The 22,814-nt window shown below is 37.9% G+C and overlaps 1 protein-coding gene across 4 annotated transcripts in view; it reads left to right on the top strand.

Annotated features, from left to right (window-relative positions):
- Invs (inversin) overlaps positions 1-22,814 on the top strand; it is a 173,435-nt gene that overhangs the window by 31,332 nt on the left and 119,289 nt on the right. The window lies entirely within an intron of this gene.

Here is a 22,814-nt window from a genome sequence, read left to right as displayed (position 1 = left end):
GCATAGTCTATTTTTCTCCCCTCATCAATATTACTTTTACAATTAAAAGTTTCAGTCTGTTTAGAAATCTGTGGCATTAGGGCCATAAAAAATTGATTTTCAGTTTTTTAGTGTAATTTCAGATTCTTAAAAATATGAAATTAGGTCTGGAGAGATGGCTCAGTGGTTAAGAGCACTGTCTGCTCTTCCAGGGGACCTGGGTTCAATTCCCAGTACCCACATGGCAGCTCACAACTGTCTGAACTCCTGTTCCAGGGGATCTAACACCCTCACATAGACATATATGCAAGCAAAACAACAATGTGCATAAAATACAAATAAATAATTTTTTAAAAACATATGAAATTATATTGGCATTATCAGTGGGTTCAAGTTTTTAAGGTCATTGTTACAACATAGTTCAGATTTTTTTCTTGTTTTTTTGAGATGGGGGTCTTACTATGTAGCTCTGGCTGTCATGGAACTCACTCTGTAGACCAGGCTGGCCTCAATATCACTGAGACCCGCCTGCCTCTACCTCCCAGGTTCTGGGATTAAAGGCATGGGCCACACTACACCAGGTTCAGAGTTCAGATTTTCAGAGCTTAGAATTTTAAGATAAACACAGTAAAAAGATAAAACAACAAGCTTCTAAATTAATTCAAAGACTTGCCTAAAAGCCATTTACCATCCGAAAACTTTTGGTTTATAAGACATACTTCTAGTCCATAGTATTTTTCTTTTTGTTACATTAGACTTCATATTTTTGTAATAAAAAAACAGTGAACATGAGTTAGAGCAAACATAAACTATTAGTGCTATTTCCTATTTTAAAATATGACCAGACAGAGCTGATTAATTGAAGAGTTAGAAAAATACTTTTTCGTGAGCTGAATGCATAAAACGATGTTGTCATTAATATCTGACAGTGCTGTCAGATGCACTCATCAGTGAGGCCTGTCACTTTGCTTCCAGTTACTTCTCCTGAACTCATTTTCATTATAGTAATTTCTTAAAAAACAAAAAACTTCATCATTTTTAACCTTAGTTTTAACTGCTACTCAAGTATTTATACCCTTTTACCTAGGCTTGTCATCTAACTAAATTATTCACTTGGGAAAGATAACTACATTTAGCATGTTATCATAAAAAAAATGTAAGAATGGTCCCAATATTAAGAATTTGATGTTCTTTAGACTGCTCATCGTGAGTCACTTAGGTATGAAATTCAACTTTTAAAAGTGTAGGTTGGGCCGGGCGTTGGTGGCACATGCTTTTAATCCCAGCACTCAGGAGGCTGAGGCAGGCGGATCTCTGGGAGTTCCAGGCCAGCCTGGTCTACAGAGCAAGTGCTCCAAAGCTACACAGAGAAACCCTGTCTCAAAACACCATATATATATGGTCTGTCTGTGCCCAGGCAGACCTATGTTTGATTTTGTGCTTCTAATAAATTACCATTTTATTAACCTTTTATTTAATATATATATATATATATATATATATATATATATATATATATATATATATATATATGAAGACCCTGATATCAAGTAGATTATTGGGGAGAGGGGATAAGGATTTAAGTTGATGATCTAATATGGTGACTTCTTGGAGAGTTTATATGAACCAGCAAGGTTGACAGAGGGGCTTGCCTCATCAGCAAAGTTAGCTTTGTCAGATGCAACAAACACATTAATTTTTGTTCCTTTTCGTTTAAGTGTTAATTTGGGTTTTTTGTTTGTTTGCTTGCTTGCTTGCTTGCTTGTTTTGTGAGGCTTTTTTGTTTTGTTTTGTGTTGTGTTGTTTTGGTGGGTCCTGGTAGTTATGTGTGTATGTGTGTGTCTGTGTGTGTTTTGCTTTGAGACAGGGTCTCAGTGCAGCATAAGCGGGCTTCAAACTTATGGCAGTTCACCCACCTCAACTCCCCTAGTGCTATAATTAAATGTGCAAGCCACCACACCAGGCTTCTTACTTTGATACTTTTAAATTTTAAAATTCTTATGTGTGTTGTGTATACATGGTATGTGAGCATGTATGGAAGTCAGAGTCCATTCTCTCTATTTTTACTTGTGTTTTGATGATTGAACTTAGATTTGAGGGTCTCTAGGCTTGTGCAGCAAATGCTTTTGCCCACTATATTAGTTAGTTTTCTACTGCTGTAATAAAACACCATGATTGAGGCAACTTATAGAAGAAAAGAGTTTATTTGAGCTGACAGATCCTGAGGGTTGGAGCCCATGATGGCAAAGTGAAGGCATGGTTCCCTGGATCAGCAACTGAGAACTCACATCTTAAACCACAAACAGGAAGAAGAAAGAGCAAACTGGGAATGGCACAAGGCTTTGAAATCTCAAAGCCCACCCTTTGTGACATACTTCCTTCAGCAAGGCCACACTTCCTAAGCCTCACCAGCTGGCTACCAACTGGGGACCAAGTATTGAGAAATCTGAGTCCATGGGGTACAGTCTCATTCAAACTACCACATCCACTGAGCCATCTTGTTAGTCTTGATTTTTTAATTCTGGCTTTTATCATGTCAAAGTAAATAGAATTAAGACTTATCTGTTAGAACTTATGTAGTTGATTACATATGTTACAAGTTTCATGCTCTTTTCAAGTATCTGATGGTTACAACCCCTATTGCTGTTGCTATTTTTACATGCTTGCCAAGAGCAGAGATGCATCTTTAAGTTACCCTACTAGACTTTGCAGAGCAAGAGTGGTAGCAATTCTTGAGTATCTTGCTATGCCCAGGCAGACCTATGTTTGGTTTTGTGCTTCTAATAAATTACCATTTTATTAACTTTTTATTTAAATTAAAAACAATCTTATTTTACATATCAATCCCAGTTCCTCTCCCTCCTGTCCTTCCACTCCTCCCACCATCTCTTCATCCCACTCCCCGTCTACTCCACAGAGAGGGTGAGGCCTCTTATGGGGAATCATCAGAGTCTGTCACATCATTTGGGGCAGGAATGAGGCCCTCCCCCTTATATCTAGGCTGAGAGAGTATCCCTCCATCGGGAATGGCCTCCAAAAAGCTAGTTGATACACTAGGGATAAATACTGGTTCCACTGCCAGAGGCCCCATAGACTGCCCAAGTCCCCCAACTGATACCCACATTCAGGGGCCTGGTTGGGTTTTATGCAGGTTCCACAAGGGTCATCTGGAGTCCATGAGCTCCCACTTGCTCAGGTCAGCTGTTTCTGTGGGTTTCTCCAGCATGGTCTTGACCCTTCTTCTGCTCATCACTCCTCCCTCTCTACAACTGGATTCCAGAAGTTTGGCTCAGTGTTTAGCTATAAATCTCTGCTTCTGCTTCCATCAGGTACTGGATGAAGGCTCTATGATGACATTTAAAGAAGTCATCAATCTCGTTATAGGGGAAGAGCATTTAAGGTAGCCTCTCCACTATTGCTTAGATTCTTAGTTAAGGGTCATGCTTTGAATTCCTGGGAATTTCCCTAGTGCCATAATGACTCCCTCTATCAAGGTGTCTCTTTCCTTGCTTTTCTTCTCTGTCCTTCCCCCAACTCAACCTTACTGATCCCTCATGTTCTCCTCCCACCTCCCTTTTTCCCCTCCTCTTTCTCCTACCACCCTTCCCCTCCCCCATGCTCCCAATTTACTCAAGAGATCTTGTCCCTTTCCCCTTCTCTGGGTGTCCATGTATGTCTCTTAGGGTCTTCCTTGTTTCCTAGTTTCTCTGGCGATGTGGATTGTAGGCAGGTAATCCTTTGCTATATGTCTAATATTCACTTATGAGTGAGTACATACCATATCAGTCTTTCTGTGTCTGGGTTACCTCACTCGAGATGGTTTCTTCTAGTTCCATCCATTTGCCTGCAAATTTCAAGATTCCATTGTTTTTTTTCCGAAGAGTAGTACTGCACTGTGTAAATGTACCACATTTTCTCTATCCATTCTTAAGTTGAGGGGCATTTAGGTTGCTTCCAAGTTCTGGCTATTACAAATAATGCTGCTATGAACATAGGTGAACAAATGTCCTAATGGTATGAATGTATATCCTTTGGGTATATGCTGAAGAATGGAATTGCTGGGTCTTGAGGTAGATCAATTCCCATTTTCCTGAGAAAGCACCATACTGATTTCCAAAGTAGCTGTGTAAGTTTTCATTACCACCAGCAGTGGCGGAGTGTTCCTCTTTCTCCACACCATCTCCAGTATAAGTAGTCATTGGTGTTTTTTATTTTAACCATTCTGACAGGTGTAAGATGGTATCTCAGAGTTGTTTTAATCTGCATTTTCCTGATGATGAAGGATGTTGAGCATTTACTTAAGTGTCTTTCTGCTATTTGAGATTCCTTTGTTGAGAATTCTCTATTTAGATCTGTACCCCATTTTTTAATAGGATTATTTGGTGTTTTGGTGTCTAGTTTCTTGAGTTCTTTGTATATTTTGGAGATCAGCCCTCTGTCAGATGTAAGGTTGGTGAGGATCTTTTCCCATTCTGTAGGCTGCCATTTTTTTCTTGCTGACTGTGTCCTTTGCCTCACAGAAGCTTTATTTTTAAGAAATCAAAAAATGAATACACAAAAAGCAAGAATATGTTGAATGATCAAGAAATATTTTTTAAGAATATGGTGGAGATGGTAAGTCTCAAGTCTGTGAAGACATCCTGTTTCTGAGAACACACACAAACACACATGCACACGCACTTACACACACACACACACACACACACACACACACACACACACACACACACTTTAAAGAATATCTTTGCATTAAATTTCCAGAATTCCCCCATATTAAAATAAACCAGTTATGATCCCCAATGAAAGACAGCCAAACACATAAGGAAGCAGTCTACCATGAACACAAGTCAAAAGAAACAACCTATTTAGTTTGTGAAATGTAGTAATATTGGAATATTAAAGACAATATAAAAACAACCACCAATGAATGTTGGTAAAGCGACAAACCAAGAAAAAGAGAACCAGGAAAAGACTTCCATGACAAGGCATCTGATCTAACCATGCCTACTGATTTTCAACTAGCCACTCTGCCAGACATATATGCATATTATCTCATATAACTGGAAAAATACATGCCCACTGTTTAAAACATTGGGAATAATCAGTATGGACATGATCTAAGAAAGTGTAATCGTTTAGGGAAAGCAAGCCTTACAAAGAGTACCACAGTTATCCTGGCTTTTTTCCTTTAAAAGTATTTTTCAAATTATAATACAGATGAATACAACCCCAACAGCCTTATGAGGTTGAAGAAAACAAGGTATAGAAGATGTTGCTGGAATAAAAAGAACAGTGGATGAGGAACCCTAAAATCCTACTACAACTTCTATCTAGTCAACAGTTAAACTGTGCTTGTGCTGGGCGGGGCTCAGTGAAACCTGTCAGTAAACAGCATCTGGGAAGTGGAAAGGCTGAGCACTGATTATTTTTAAATTATTCTACATTTTCTTTCATAGTTAAGTCTTTTAGTCCATAACAAATTGATTTTTGTACAGGGATTCGTTCTCACTTTAAAACATATGGACAATTTTGCTAACACAAGCTCATTAATTTTCAGTCATATGATACCAACTTATATTGGTGCAAGGTTTTTGTACAGTGCAATACCTATATGTTTTGTTTTGTTTATTTTCTAATGAAAAATCCTTTCTACAAATGAAGCCATTTAGGATATCTGAAAAGTTACACGACTGAAGTATTTAAGGAGGTTAACATGGCAAGCAAAGCTACTTTAATAGAGAAACAAAGTTTAGGTGCACAGTGAGGTATTATAGTGCAACCAACAGAGTAGAGTTGAATCTAAGAAATACACCATGGAAGTGATGACTCAACAAGTGATTGCAAGACATTTCCAAGATAGTCATGATAATGTAAATTGGCAGAATAGGAAAAATAAATTACACATGCCTGCTATAGGTTGAGGCTCTTGGTACAGCCCCATTAAATTTTCTTTTCTTTCATCAAAGAGGGATTCTTTTCAAGCATTATTCATCCCATTTAAACCATCCCATTTAAATCTGGTATCTGTGATCTTAGAAGTGTGTTATTTACCATGTAAGCCTGAGGACCTGAGTTTGATTCCTAGAATCAGTGTAATAAAGCTGGTATGGAGTCAGGTATGGTGGTGCATGCACTCAGGAGGCAGAGGCAGGTGGATATCTGTGACTTCAAGGCCAGCCTGGTCTACATAGTGAATTCTAGGATGGCCAGGGCTATGTAGACAGAACTTGTTTCAAAAAACAAATGAACCAAGCTGGTATGATGGCACATGCTTATAATCTCAGTCCTGGGATTCAGAGACAGGCAGATCCACCAGCCTACCCTAATGGGTGAGCTCCAGGCCAGTGAGAAACCCTGTCTAAAACAACAAGGTGGATGATATCTGATGAGTGACACCTCGGATTGACACTCCACATGCACACACATATATTTGCTATATGTGTAACTCAACTTTCATGAATATGACCATAATTCATTTACAAACATAAATTAAAAGTACTGTATAACTGCTACTGTGTTGGAATATAAGTTGGACAACTTTCTTACAGCTGGCCCATCTACCTTATAATGAATGCATTTAACATATAGCAACAGTCATAGCATATAAACAGTGATATTATTGATACTCATGCTCATGGTATTCTGTATTTATATACTACCAAAGCATACAAGGTTTTTAAGTGTTTTTGTTTTCTTAGGCTTATTAGTGGGAGAAATATATTCCTGTAGTACTTTGTATCTGTTAGTGCCTCATTATTTTGCATTGTAACTGTCATCTGTCATGTCTCATTTTTTTTGTTATTGTTGTTTGGGAGTTTTTGCTGTTGTTTTTTGTTGTTGTTTCCAAGAGACAGAATTTCTCTGTGTAACAGCTCTGGCTGTGCTGTAACTCACTTTGTAGATCAGACTGTCCTCACACTCAGTCTTGTCTCTTTGTTGCAAAAAAGGGGGGGTTGAAATGCCAGGCAATCACCTGTTTTATTTAGTTTTGAATCTCTCTAGATGTAGTTCATCTAACTTAGCTCTTTAAATGAGTTTTACCTCCCCCTAGTTAAGCTGAGGACAGGGGCCATATCTTACCTGCTTTTAAAGCTAAAATTCTAGCACAGTTCTTGCCACTTAATAGACAGTACTTGTTTAATAAACAGGAATGAATTAGTGATAAATTTATTATGAAAGGTGAAGCTTCAAAACTGTTAAAGTTTAAATAAACAGATATATTTATTCTCTTTCTTTTTTCCATCACCTCCCTTTATAATTTTGTAAACAGATTTTATAAAACTGTGCATTTAATTTACTTATAAATAACACTTTTATGCCCCAGTTTCTTTATCTTTAAGATGAGTAAGATGGGCTAATACTTCCTATCTTCTCTATAGGAGTTATGAGTCCTTAGACTTACAGCATTCAATTTGTTGGAGAGGTGGGTTCTCTAGGGATGTTATCAGCATTGTTGCTGCTAGGCATACTGCAACATAGGCATAAACATCAGATTGTCACATAGAGATAAGTAGATGCTATGGACAGTTGGTTCTTTGGCTCTTGGATAAGGATACTAGGACTGTCTCTGTCTCTGTCTCCCCCCCCCCTCTTTCTCTGCAATGCTGAAGATTCAACATATTAGGCAATTGCTATATCCCCAGCTCCAAGTCTCTTCTCTTAAAACTTTAATTCACTGTTCTCATTTCCTTTGCATATGTGTGGGCTCTTCCTTGTTTCATTTTTTATGTTAATTAAGCTCTATAAGCATATGGGTAGAATAAGAAATAATGTGAAAGATATTCAAGTATCTAACACTTGGAAGAAATAAAACTATTATTCATATTTTATATAAGATCTTTTAAGTGAAGCTAAATAGATGTACTTAAAATCAACTTACCATCCAAGATTTTGACTCCCTATTTCTCTTTCTCTTAAACTGGATTGAGTTTGGTGGTTTCAATTCCATAAATATTATTCTAACATATACTCACATACATACGCGACATTATTTTAATGTGCTTAAAATTTTTAAATGAATGATATGATGTGATGTGCATCGTTCGGATCACTATGTTTTTGAAATTTACTTATACTGAAACATAAAGACCTGGTTCACTGAAGATTATATAGAAACACCCAAAAGACAAATGAAAAGGTATACATCATTGTAAGTTATTAGGAAAATGCAAATACCATGGTAAGATACAACTACTCAGACACTTAAATGTCTAATATGATAGTGGGAGATAGCTGATGCCCCAGTTGGTGGTGGCAATGTGGGAGAACTGCAACTTTCAACAGTTTCATGAGAGTATAAATTGGTTCATCAACTCTAGAAAACTGTAGAAGATATCTTCCTACTAGATACACAACTATAAATTTAAGCTTTAATAATACACAAGGTAAATGAGCTTCTCTTTCTTCCAAAAAGTATTTGAAAAAGATGAAGGCTCTATTCATAAAAGCAAACTAGAGTTGTTAGTGCAAATAGAGGCCATAGGAGTTGCAGTGCCCAAGTGTGGAATATAGAGAGAAACAGGATCAGAAATAGGAAGTGCTAACATTGACGGTTACTTTAAGGAAAATAAGCTTATGAAAGAGACAATTAAGAAGAACTAAATGAGAGTGCTGTTGCAAACCCAGCCTATTCAGAGAGCTTTGGGCTGTTAGACACCTTGACACAAACAAAATCAAGATGGACAGTTCCTGAGGAAGAACCCAAGGTTTTCTCTACATTCACATGTGCACACATATGCACATACATGTACAAACGCAGACACACAAATTTAGGCGGAAAGTAGATAATTTCTGAATTAAAATCCCTTAGAAAGCAAGAACAAAACATTACAAAGTATAGTGAGGGTGTTTGGACTTTGACAAGTAGGTTTGTTTGTTTAGTGAGCATGGTATGGATTTAGAACTCATCTGAATATTGCTGACAACTAGTTATAAAGCCAAAATTTCCCTGGGAAATTATTTGCATTATACAAATAGGAAAGCAGTTTGCTTTGGGTTTCATAATTAAAGACCTAGAGTGAGATGTTTTTGCCCTAAAGCTGAGTAGACTAAATAAGAAAGTTCATGTCCTGTTGAACCAGTCTCTTGACAGGGATGATGAGTGGGAGATTTAGGGCTATGAAGGAGCATTGCTCCCCAACTCCCATCTCCCATCTCCCAAACACAACACCTGATTCTGTAAAACTCTCATGCCTGGGGTTTAAGTGCAAAGCAGGAGGAAAGCTAATGTGAACTGATAACTTCACTAGATGGCATGGACCTACTAATTTCCAGCTCTCTATTGAGTCAATATGGCATAATGAGAAAGAAATTGGACCTGAAGTTTCAAGATTATGATCCATTCATAATTCAAAGACATCTGGTACCACAGGACATCACTCACTAGCTTGTGACCTGACACAGGTGGCTTAAGTCTCCAAGGCTTTGTAAAATAGGGTTTATATTTCTACCTTACCTACTTCATAAAATTGTGAATATTTAAGAAATAAAATGTCAGTATTAACATCTGTGCCAGAGACCATGGAAGACAGATAACTTGTGTGTAATGTTTACAAACACAAAGGCTTGAACATTATCTGAAGACCTTATAAGTAATTGCTCTCCTAATTATAGTATTCTTTCCAATTGCATTTAGAAATTGATGTGCCTAATAAAATATTTCATTTTAAATTGTCATCGAATGCAATTTTCAATCAACCAATAAATATTAAAGGTAAACACACTTTCAGTGGATTTTTTCCTTGATGATTTCTAACTTTAAAAAAAAAAACTGAGAACAAGGGGCTGGAGAGATGGCTCATTGGTTAAGAGCACTGACTGCTTTCCAGAGGACCTGGGTTCAATTCCCAGCACCCACATGGCAGCTCACAACTATCTGTAACTCCAAGATCTGACACCCTCACACAGACATACATGCTGGCAGAACACCAATGCACATAAAATAAGAATAAATAAAATTTTAAAAACTGAGAACTACATATAAGATATTAAATGTATAAAGTACTTTATGAATAACTTTAATTAGGAAAAATATTGAACTTGGCATATTTACTGACTTTAATCTTACCAGCAAAATTTTTTAACATACATAGCTCTTTACACATCTTTCAAAATAACTTTTTCTTTGACTCAAAAAATAGGTTGTAAATTTAAGAAATATTGTCATATGTCCCCATTCCTGTGACTCTTCTGAGCAGTGGTTTGCCTCATTCTCATGGCCCTTACTGATCTGATCTATCATTTGCCTGAACTAAGCTGTATATTTATATCAAAAGACATGGAAAATTTGTTTTTGGATAAAGAAATTAATCAAATCTTAATGACTTTGACATTGACTTTAATTTTCAAATTATTTTTGCTGAAATTCTTTAAAAACAAACAAGTAAAAAATATGTAAGGAGAGATGTCTTTGATAGCCTGTCTTAGTTAGTTTCTATTGTTGGGTCACACACCATGACCAAAAAAAAACGAAAACAAATTGGGGACGACAGGGCCTATTCAGCTTATATTTCCACATCACTGTTCATCATTGAAGGAAGTCAGGACAGAAACTCAAACAGGGCAGGATCCTGGAGGTGGGAGCTGATACAGAGGCCACGGAAGGGTGGTGGTTACTGGCTTGCTCAGTCTGCTTTCTTATACCCAGGGCCACCAGCCCAGGGATAGAAACAACCACAATGAGTTGGGCCCTCCTCCATCAATCACTAATTAAGAAGATGCCTTACAAATGGATGGAACTAGAAGAAACCATTCTGAGTGAGGTAACCCGGTCACAAAAAAGACAAACAGAGCATGTACTCACTCATATATGGATTTTAGACATAGAGCAAAGGATTACCAGCCTACAATCCACATTGCCAGAGAAGCTAGGAAACAAGGAGAACTCTAAGAGAGACATACATGTTCCCCCAAAGAAGGGGAAAGGAACAAGATCTCCTGAGCAAATTGGGAGCATCAGGGGGAGGGGGGAGGGAGCTAGGAGAAAGAGAAGGGGAGAAGAGGAAGGGTGAGGAGGACATGAGGGAGCAGGAAGGTTTCCTTGGAGAAAGAATAGAGCAGAGCAAGATAAGAGATACCATAATAGAGGGAGCCATTATAGGTTTAAAGAGAAATCAGGCACTAGGGAAATGTCTGGAGATCTACAAGGATGACACCAACTAACAATCTAAGAAACAGAGGAGAGGCCACCTTAAATGCCCTCCCCTGATAATGAGATTGATGACTAACTTATATGCCATCCTATAGTCTTCATCCAGCAACTGGTGGAAGTAGAAGCAGACACCCACAGCTAAACACCAAACTGAACTGGTGTTCAGTTGCAGAGAAAGAGGAGTGATGAGCAAAGGAGTCCAGACCAGGCTGGTGAAACCCACAGAAACAGCTGACCTGAATAAGGGGGAGCTCTTGGCTCCCAAACTGATCACTGGGAAACCAGCATGGAACTGATCCAGACCGAATGAATGTGGGTGTCAGTGAGGAGGCCTGGGAAATCTATGGGGCCTCTTGTAGTAGATCAATACTTATCCCTAGCATAGGAATGGACTTTGGGAGCCCATTCCACATAGAGGGATACTCCCTCAGTCTAGATACACAGGGGAGGGGGGGCACGCTAGGCCCTATCCCAAAGGATATGACAGGCTCTGAAGACCCCCCCCATGGAAGGCCTCACTCTCCCTGGGGAGCAGAAAGGGTATGGGATAGGTAGGGTGTTAGTGAGGGGGGAGGTGCAGGGGAGGAGGGTAAGGAGAGGGAACTGGGATTAACATTTAAAACAATCTTGTTTCTAATTTAAATAATAAAATTTAAATAATAAAATGGAGAAAAAAAGAAATGGGTTAATAATTTAGACAGGGCTATCCAATAAGAAGCCATAGCCAGTGGCCAACAGTTTCATAATTAACATAGAGTCTGTGTGATCATTTGGGGCTGAAGCAGAGGTGGGGCCTAGCTGGGCCAGAAACATTCACGTTACAGGGACATATGGGAGGAAATTGATGGAGGGTACATGGGACACATTGGCTGTGTGACAGAAGGTGTGATATAATTGTATTCTAATTAAATTATATTTTATTTAAAAAAAAGAAAATGCCTTACAGAGAATCTTATGGAGGCATCTTCTCATCTGAGGTTCCCTCCTTTCAGATGGCTCTAGTTAGTGCATCAAATTTTGATTTCAGACTAGTAAGCACATAGCCATAACTTATGCTTATCTGTTTTATATTAATCTCATAAGGTATAGAACTTGACTTGTTTGTAGTTCTTGTTTCAATAGAGGACAATACGACCTAATTTGTGTGTACTCATTCTTTCCTCCATTCTATTCTTTCTTACTTCTTTGACATTTGTACTTGACCACTTGCTCCTCTTAACTTTTTCTGTTGACTCCTGTGATCCCGCAGTAACCTTTGTTTCTTTTTCACTACTCTTTGACTCCCAGAACTTTCCATTGTTTTCTCTCACATCTTTGTCTCTAGAACTAACCCTTCTCCCTAATCTGAGATATGATTTTCCAGCTATTGTCTAGAAATCTCTAACTGAATATCTTTCCAAAAATGTCAGTTTCAATATACATGAAATAAGCCTATGTTTTATATCTATATATAACCTGACTATTGATTTTTTATAGGGTATCTCATAACCCAGGCTGGCCTGGATCATTATATAGCTTAGATTGACACCTGTGATCCACCTGCGTCTGCCTTCTGGGTGCTGGAATTACAGGTGTATGCCACTATGCTTGACTAGTACACTAACTTTAACTAGATATAGCTCAGCAACTAAAAGTACTGGATCCCTTTACAGGAGACCCAGGTTTGGTTTCTGGCAGCCACATGACAACTCACAACCTTCTATAACTTTAGTTCCAAGGGATCCAACACCTTATGACCTGCACAAGTACCAGGTATATACATGGCACACATACATACATGGAGGCACTCACACATACACATAAAGTAAGTCCTAAAACTTAATTTGTCTAGGTGAAACTCACATAACAAAATTCACTTTTAAAGTGAACAAGTTGGAAGCTTTAGTACGTTCATGATGCATGATTACCACCTCTACTTCCAAAGCATTTCTGTCACTGTAAAGCAAAGTCTCTTACTCGTTGACCAGTTTCTTCCTGCTGCTTCTTTCCTCCAACCTTGGCAGCCACTGATAAGCTTTCTATCTCTATGGATTTATGTATTAAAGATAGTTTGTACAAGCAGATTCACATAGTAGTTGAGTTTTTGTCCATGTATACTTACTTGCATGTAGTTGTTAGTCATTTAGAACATGTTAAGATCATCATTTTGAAATTTTCTGACACGATTCTAATGTGAAAAAAAAAAACCCTTTGCTTAGCTTTATAGTGGTCACATTGCATCAGATTCATTGTATGTTATCTGTTTCTCTGTACGTAAACTGGAGTATAATTTGGTGAAGCTCTTTAAAGCTTTGTCCTCACTGTCAGAATTAGCTTGGCCTTTGCTTGGTTTGGTTTGTTTTCTGACTCCCATCTTAGTGCCCCTGATATGCCACATTAAAAAGAAACATTCAGATATCCCTCAGCATCCTTTTAGTTTTCACATCTTTCCTCCACTTCTGGTTCTTCTGCTGAAAAATATGTCCCAAATCCAGTTTTTCCATCTCAATTCCAAAAAAGTACTTGAGTGTTTCTCATAGACTGGGTTCACAGCATGATCTAAAGCTCTTTCCTTCAACTCTAGCATTTGTTTTTACTTTATGTTATCTTACCTCTCAAAAACAGTAGAGCAGACCTGAAGATTGCATTTTTAAAGTCTGCATAGCTTATAGAATTTGTTTTAAACATAATCTTGTTTCCCACAGCCATATTCATTGCCTAATCATCTTTATCTCTTCACTGACCCCTACTTTTACCAAGCCATGGAAATAAAGCATCTGCTGTCCATGAATAGGTTCAATGATCCCCACAAGCTCAGATTCCCATGGAAACCAATCAAAAACTAAAAGGAAAAGAAAGAAAATATATTGAATTTCCCTGAGACCTACAGCTTGTTTTTCATTAGACTCATGCTGGTTTCCTTTAGACTCTGGGCACAGGGCCAAGGAATATTTTTATGGCTGATAAAAAGGAACTTCAGATCCATTTACTTTCATTTAACCTTTTAAAAATTAATTTTGAATGAAACATCAATTCCAAAGAAAACAGGAGCATTAATTTTTTAATTATCTGTATATGTCATAGGACTATAATTATTCATACAGTTTTTCTTCTTGTTTTTATCCAGCTCATATTTTGCTGCATAAAAGAGGTAAAGAAGAATCAGGAGTGTTTATTATTCCTATAGTAGCCACATTGTCCATCTCTGTCCACAACATTTCCCCTATGGCCAGCCTTAGGTTCTTTGCACCTTCTCCTGTTACTAAGTTTCTACAAGGCCCAAATGGCCACTTAAAATATAATAATGGGTAAACAAAATATCAAAGTTAGGAGGTCAAGGGACTAAGAGAGTGTGAGCAGAAAAGGCAGGCTGTAATTTAATGGGTGATTATATAAATGAATGAATGCTTGCAGTGCTGGGAATTTAATCTAGTGTCTCCTCCATGCTTGGAATCACTATGTTACTGGGCTATACCACCAGCCCATTTTGTATTTATAAATAAAGCAATAAAAATCCTATTCATTAAGATAAAATCTGAAGCTAGGAGGTGGTGGCACACACTTAATCACAGCACTCAGGAGGCAGAGGCGAGGCCAGCTGGTCTACAGAATGAGTTCCAGGACAACCAAAGCTACACAGAGAAACCCTGCCTCAAAAAATCCAAAATAAATAAATAGATAGATAAGTAAATAAATAAATAGAAATAAAGAAAAAAAGATAGTATCTGAGGCAAGCCTTGAAGAAGATAGGGAGCTATCCAGGTGAGTACTGAAGGAGGAGCATTTGTTACTGTCAGAAGCAACAGTTGGACAAAACCTTAAACAGGGAGCATGCCTGGGGTGCTAGTGAAGAGCAAGCAGTTCCTGTGAATTAGCCTTAGAACAACTTAGTGAGGGAAGGACAAGAGGAAGCTAGTAAGGTAAAGAAGTGGTGACTGGGTCCTAGAAGACCTTGTAGACCATTGTCACAAATATGAGGAAAAGCTGATGTAATCTGTCATCTATCTTAATCAGAGGAGTTTCCCCCAGTTTCCATGCACTTTCCTTATCCGTACTTTATATGTTTGCTGCCCATCGCTATTCTTTCACCAGATATGAATCCATTTGTCTTAAGTTCTCTTGAAGATAGGCTATCTACAACAGACTATCATTCTAGTCTAATGAGCCCAGGGCAAAACATGACTATCCCATTGACTATTTGTCAATCACTGTTGATTCATGTGGGAAGTTTTTCAAGTAATGTCTCTAAGTCTGCTTCCTATTTACTACTGATTAAACTACATCCTGTTTCCATATTATTTCAGATTTGGACTCAAATGCAGTGCCTCATTATCCCCATGTTTTAAACTTTGTCACAGAGTTACACAGGAGGTAGATTTAGCTGTTCCATCCTTTGTCTTTGTATCTCCCATCTTCAGTTATTTATCACCTATCTCACAAAAAAAAGGCAACTGTGTTCTACATATTTGATTTTCCTACAGATAGATAGTGGGCATCTTAATATGGAAGAGGGTCATTCAATCTTTTTCACCTCAAGTGCCTAATATTTAACAACCAACGGTTGGTGAATTGATTTGGGGCCATTATGCAGCATACCAAGGTCTACTTGGTTCAATGCTGATATCACCCCAACTTATGGGTCACCAATATTCTCATCCTAATCTTTGATACCAAAAATATGTCCTAACGATAGAATAAGTTTAACTATTACTACTAAAACCAAACTTCACCTTTTTTCCCCCAATACTGAGGATTGAACCTAGGGTCTTAGAGATGCTAATCAAATGAACTACCACTGGGATAATCCCCAGCTTGCCAGCTTATCTAACTTTATTCTTTCCTTATACTTGTTCAAACCATGCTATTACCAATAGCTAAATCTGTTGGAATTTATGTATAATCTATGAGAACCCATTGTCACTCTGATTTTGATAAATATGTCATTCATTTGTTCAAAAGTATTTACTTTGTATTGAGCACTGTGTTATGTATTTCTATGTATTTCAAATTCACCTAAATAAGGACTTGCAGAATTTGCAATCATGTTTAACATTTCACCAATAAAACTACCTTATTTTCAGAAAAAAACATTAAGAAAAAGCACTTAGAGTCTATCCCAAGTAGTTCTAGATCTCAGATGACACACTTGGATCCTTTGAGATTTTCTATTCAACAATTTTTATTACATTTATTTATTGCACTGTGTGTATATATGTGTGTGTATATATAATGTACAAGTATATGTATGTGTATGTAGGTATGTGTGTGGATGCCAGAGGACAACTTGTAGGTGTGTGAGTTCTTTCCTTCTGCTATGTAAATCTCATGATCTAATTCAGCTCATCAGGTTTGGCTTAGCTGCAAGTATGTTTATTCCATGAGCCATTTCACTGGATCTCAAATCTCTTCTATTTGTCACTTATCAGGCTGACTCTGCAGATTACTTCTTAGGAACTTGAGCTAAAAATGTTGGACTATACTTTGAAATAATGATTGGAAACTGCTAACCACATATGTAAACTGGTCATCACTGTGCTGTACAGAGTATAAACCAGTACTCAGCCTTTGTGCATGTATAAGTGCCTGTATATACAGACATGCTTGAAATTGATATCTAATTAAATGCTTATATATATTATAAAATGTTAAAGATACCACAAAGACTTACAGTAAATAAGCTGCAAGTAAGAAAAACTATTTCTCCTTATTGTTAATTTTATTTTATATGTAGCTATATATGCACAATGTGTGTGCCTAGTATATGAGAAGGTCAGAAAGGGGCCTCAAATCTTCTAGAACTGGAGTTACAGGCCGTTATGAGCTGCTTTGTAGGTGCAAGTGCTCTTAACTGCTGAGCCAGACTGCTGACCTAGACTCTAGGGAAAACTTTTTGGAAATACAAATATAGAATTGAGAGAAAAGACATTAATAAAGATGGCTACAGAGTGACAAGAAAGATATTTAATTTGCAGAAAGATATAATAAACAAAGAAGTAAGAAACCATGATTTAGCAGCAATACTTGTAAGTTCTGTCACTAACAAAGGCCCGGTAATTTCTGACACTGAGGTGTGAAAGGCCAGTAACCCTGTTAAAATTGACAGGAAAAAGAAATGAAGCTGAATGGAGTGGAGTGCACATTGTTGTTTATTCCAGTTACCTGCGAGATCAAAATAGGAGAAGTGCTTGAGTCCTGTTCAAGGTTCTTCTGGGCAACACAGTAGGAGGTGGGGATGAAGGGAGACAGGAGACAGGCAGGAAGAGTTTGTGTGGAAGTGAGCTAACTGACACCAAATTTCCACTGCTGAGAATCTGCATTATACATGAGTCTTAAAAATAAGGAGGAACCTAAGAGAGACATAATGGTCTGCTGGAGAAGGGGAGAGGGACAAGATCTCCTGAGCAAATTGGGAGCATCAGGGGGAGGGGAGAGGGAGCTAGGAGAATGAGAAGGGGAAAGAGGAGGGGTGAGGAGGACATGAGGGAGCAGGAAGGTTGAGTTGGGGGAAGAATAGAGCAGAGCAAGATAAGAGATACCATAATAGAGGGAGCCATTATAGGTTTAAAGAGAAATCAGGCACTAGGGAAATGTCTGGAGATCTACAAGGATGACACCAGCTAACAATCTAAGAAACAGAGAAGAGGCCACCTTAAATGCCCTCCCCTGATAATGAGATTGATGACTAACTTACATGCCATCCTATAGACTTCATCCAGCAACTGGTGGAAGTAGAAGCAGACACCCACAGCTAAACGCCAAACTGAACTGGTGTTCAGTTGCAGAGAAGGAGGAGTGATGAGCAAAGAGGTCCAGACCAGGCTGGTGATACCCACAGAAACAGCTGACCTGAACAAGGGGGAGCTCTTGGCCCCCAAACTGATCACTGGGAAACCAGCATGGAACTGATCCAGACCGAATGAATGTGGGTGTCAGTGAGGAGGCCTGGGAAATCTATGGGGCCTCTTGTAGTAGATCAGTACTTTTCCCTAGCATAGGAATGGACTTTAGGAGCCCATCCCACATAGAGGGATACTCCCTCAGTCTAGACACACGGGGGAGGGGGGGCCCCGCTGGGCCCTATCCCAAAGGATATGACAGACTCTGAAGACCCCCTATGGAAGGCCTCACTCTCCCTGGGGAGCAGAAAGGGTATGGGATAGGTAGGGTGTTAGTGGGGAGGGGGGTGCAGGGAAGGAGGATATGGAGAGGTAACTGGAATTGGCATGTAAAACAATCTTGTTTCTAATTTAAATTTAAAAATGGAGAAAAAAAGATGATACATGGCTAGAGATGTCAGTCATTGGTAAAGTCCTTGCCTAGCATGCATGAGGACCTGGGTTTGAACATCAGCAATGTTAAAAGACGGATGGATGGATGGATGGATGGATGGATGGATGGATGGATGGATGGGAAAAATGAAAGAACAAGATTACAGTTAACTTCATTTTTTTTTTTTGAGACAGGTTGGCCTCAAAAGATCCACTTGTCTCTGCCTCCCAAGTGCTGGGATTAAAAGCATGCACTACCATGTCTAACAAAGATTTTGATTATTTTAATTATGTGTATGCCTGTGGATATCTGTGCATATAAATGTAGGTGCTAAGATGTCAGAGGCCTCAGATCACCTGAAGCTGAGTTACAAGCAATTTGTGAGCTGACAGACATGGGTACTCAGAACTGAACTCAGTTTCTCTCCAAGAACAATACATACACTTAACCACTGAGGCATCTCTCTGGTGCAGCTTGATAATAATGAAAGTCTGTAAGCAAATGTACTTTCTGAGGACTGGTTGAATAAATCACATAACATAATGTCATATACCTATTTAAAAAGGAACAAAAAATTATGTAATGTTATAAAATGTTCTGACATAAAAAAGTGCAGATTATTGTGTACAGTAGTTCCACATTTTATTTGCAGCAGAAAAATAAACTCCAGAATTATTGTTAGACAAAATAAACAAGTTTCTAAAAAATATATGTGAACTCACTTTTCAGGAAAGAGAATATTTCCCAAATATAGAAGAATAGATGAGAAGTGAATAGCAAATTCTCCTTAATGGGAAAAATGTAGCATTGGGACAGGTATAGAAGGTCGATTTCTCCCAATACATCTTGTACTGTGATTTTACTTTTGATTTCTATAGTTATTTAAAAACTACATTTTGCTAAGGACAGTCCTTAAAATTGATAAAAATAAAGAAATCTAACTGCATATTAAGTTGGTAGCTTAACTACATGAAGATTTATACAAGTGACTTTAAAACAATAAGTTGACTCTGCACTCCTAGAAAGATAAACACTGAAGACCAAAAAGAAAATTATGAAAAACTGTAATCCATATTCAGTAAATGTACTATTTGTAATAATCCTTTTATTATTTTGAAACACCGACACAAGTAAATGGACCAAAATGTTAGTGTAGGATGAAGGAAATAGAAATTTGTGTTAATTTCACTAGTAATATTTTCTGTATGTGATATACAAATGCATAGAAATGTGTCGTGATGATATAGTATTTCTACTTAAGACTCATATGTTTGAATTTCATAGCTCTGTACATGAAGAACCTTGGAGTAATAACTAACACAGTATTGATGATCACACAATTTGTGATCTCTCAGTTCTGCTAAGAGGAACCAGAGCTCCACAGAGACATGGAGACATGCTTATAGATGGCAATGTATGGATTTCTTGTCAAACTGAATGGCAAGAGTACAGCAGTGTCTTCTGGGATCATTCCAGAGGGGTGTGGAAGCCAACATAAAGGAGTTTCCAAAGTTGGACAACCTGGCCAGCACAAAAATGGCAATTGCAGTGGATAGAAGAGACACATGCAGCTTGTTAAGATCCATGCACTCAAAATAATGTTACAGAAAAGTCGCTTTAAGGGTTGCTGATAAACTAGGGTTGAAGAGCAAGCAATTTATTGGGCTTTTATTTGTACAAACTGTCAGCACAAGCTGTATTTCTAGGCAACCAATAATTCATGAGTTAAATTTTTAAATGATTTCCAGGAAATAATGGAATTCAGTTTCACCACTTGGGAATCCTCATTGGAATAATGAATCTGGACAGTGGCCATCAATGAAGGTTAAAATTATTAGGAAGAAAGACTGAGAATGTTAGGACACACTAAGAGGACAACACCTGAATTTACTGGATATTCTTAACACCACAAAAGTGAAGAGAGTAAATACTATATGTCACGGGTGATGGGCAGGGTGAACCACATTGAACACTTATGATGTATTCTTGTCTAAACAAGATGAATATATTCTGTTAAGCCTCTAATTCTATCCATCATAGGAAATGCTCAGAATATTAGAACATGTTAAATGATACCATGTGGTGCCCTGAGTCTTGCTTTTATGTATAGGTGCACACATGTTGTAGAAGTTAGGAGTTTATACCAGTTTTCTCAACTTGAGTTCATTCCACGGTTTCCTTTCTTTCCTTCCTCCATCCACATTTGCACATCCTTTTCCTCCCCACAGTGAGATGTCTCCCAACATCATCAACACATTTATTCACTCCTGAAATAGTTTCAGAACAGAATTGCTTCACGCATCACATTACAAAAATACCAGCTGGGTAAAAATACTACCAACTTTGGTTATAACTCTTCTACCATGACCAAAAGGAACTATCAGTAGGTAGTCAGGTTTTGTGTTCACAAGTTATTTAAGGAGGACGTTTCCTCTTTCTCTGATTGTGGTGTATACTATAAATGTAATGTTTGTTTCAATTTGCTTGTGGACTGTCCTCTCTCCTCCAATCTTGCTAGTTTAATTTTGTCAGAAGTCAAACTTTAATGAACATTAATTAGACAGTCTTATTCCATCATCATTCTCTCCCAATTTCCTTATTGCATATAGACAACCTGCTTTGTTGTTTTCTGATTTATTTTTCCCATGTTCCATAGTGTATATTTTCATGTTTCCACTTCCTGATTTTTTAGAATATTTCATATATATTTGGGTGGCTTTCTAGCTAGCCATTTTGGTCCATTGTGACTATTATATTAGCAAGTGACATAAAAATGGTAGAGGTAAGGATATCTGTTACTTTAGACATTGAGTGGCCTGTTATAAAAAGTAATAGCCAGATTTTGTCAGCCCAATGACACCAGCAAAGGTATAATTCTAGGAATTGCATACAGACCACAGTATCTATAAACAAGACAACGGAAGAGCATTAGCTTACTCATCTCAGAACAAGGAAAACCTGTGTCAGGCTCGTGTCTATCCCTTTCATTCCCAGTCCCATTAAAGGAAAATTATCTCTCCATGACTGTGTATCTCAATCAAAATCATTCAACCTCCTCTGAAGGATGTGACCCACAAAAACGAGGGTTCTGCTAGCCTAGAAGAAGATGGACACCATACAATCAGGCAGGACTTCCACATTGCTGGCAGTGTCCATTTGATCACAGAGCTTTGTGAACCAAGCCTCTTTGAGAAGCAAAGGCCTTAGCTACCATATGCCACCTTTGGCTTCCCTCCTATAGCATGGCTCTTCAGCTCTAAGCTACAAGAAAGCCAACTAAATAGACTCTTCTTACAACCAAGGCAACTTAATCTTCACCCTTTCCTTACATCCTTCCTAGCATTCAGAAAATGTGGACATTTCTTCTTACTCACAAGTAAGGGAATACTCAAATCACCCAGCTTTGCCAGTAACAGCACCTCCTAGCTTCTACCCAGTTCTGCACCTCATATGCTTATTGAGAAGCATAGTGATGATAATCCCTGGTCTCAGAATCAGAAGATTTGTTGCATATTGCCTTCTAGAGTTGTGTCTTGGCCAGACACAGAATTCTCTGAGATGGGAATCCAAATGGAAAGCAAATGAATTGTCATGAGTTATAAAAACCAGTACTCTGTGCCCTATCTTCTTATTAGGGGACATGTTTTTAAACAGGGTGGCTTACCCTGTGACATATTGTTTGGAAAGAATGCTTCTTTGGGCTGTGTTCAGGTGTTCTTTATTCTAGTTTCAACTGGATTAGGAGTTTTGGTCAGTACCCTTTATTTTAGTGCACTGTTGAGCTTATCTCCATTGAATTAAACAAACTTAATCCACTGAAAAAGATTAAACAAGTTAATAGGAAATGAGTGTAATGACTCTGAGCTCTTTGGACTCCAGTGTTCTTTCAGATTCATTTAGCCAATAGATACTAATTAATCATTAGGTACTATTCTGTATCTTTGGGATATAACAATGAATACAAAAATGCAAAAAAATCCCTGATTTAAAGCAGCATTAATTTTGTTGGTGGAGAGCAAGCAATAAATAAGCAAGTATTATGAAATATCATGCCATGTCAGATGGGGATACATATTATGGGGAAAGTAGAGCACCTGGGAACCCAGGAAACCTTGAAATTTACAAATATAAATATAGTGTTCAAGATAAGTCATACTTAAGAAATTAATAAGCAAAGACTGAAAGATGGTGAGAAAATAAATCCTGCAGGGAAGGAGAACTCCAGGCATGAGGCCCTAAGCTGAAAGCATGGTTATTATTTACCAAGGACAGTCCACAAGGAGGCCCCTGGCTCATGTATAGTGAAGATGTATACAGAAAGTTAGTAAAGATCATGTGCTATGTAAGGATCCTACTTTTACTCTTTACACTGGCATCGGATTATTAAAGGGTAATTATGGGAAATATGTGCTACTGTATATTTTTTTCCTAAAAGAAA

This window comes from Cricetulus griseus, chromosome 2 (assembly GCF_003668045.3).
Source record: "Cricetulus griseus strain 17A/GY chromosome 2, alternate assembly CriGri-PICRH-1.0, whole genome shotgun sequence".
NCBI lineage: Eukaryota > Metazoa > Chordata > Mammalia > Rodentia > Cricetidae > Cricetulus > Cricetulus griseus.
This window is presented reverse-complemented; position numbering and strand designations above follow the sequence as displayed.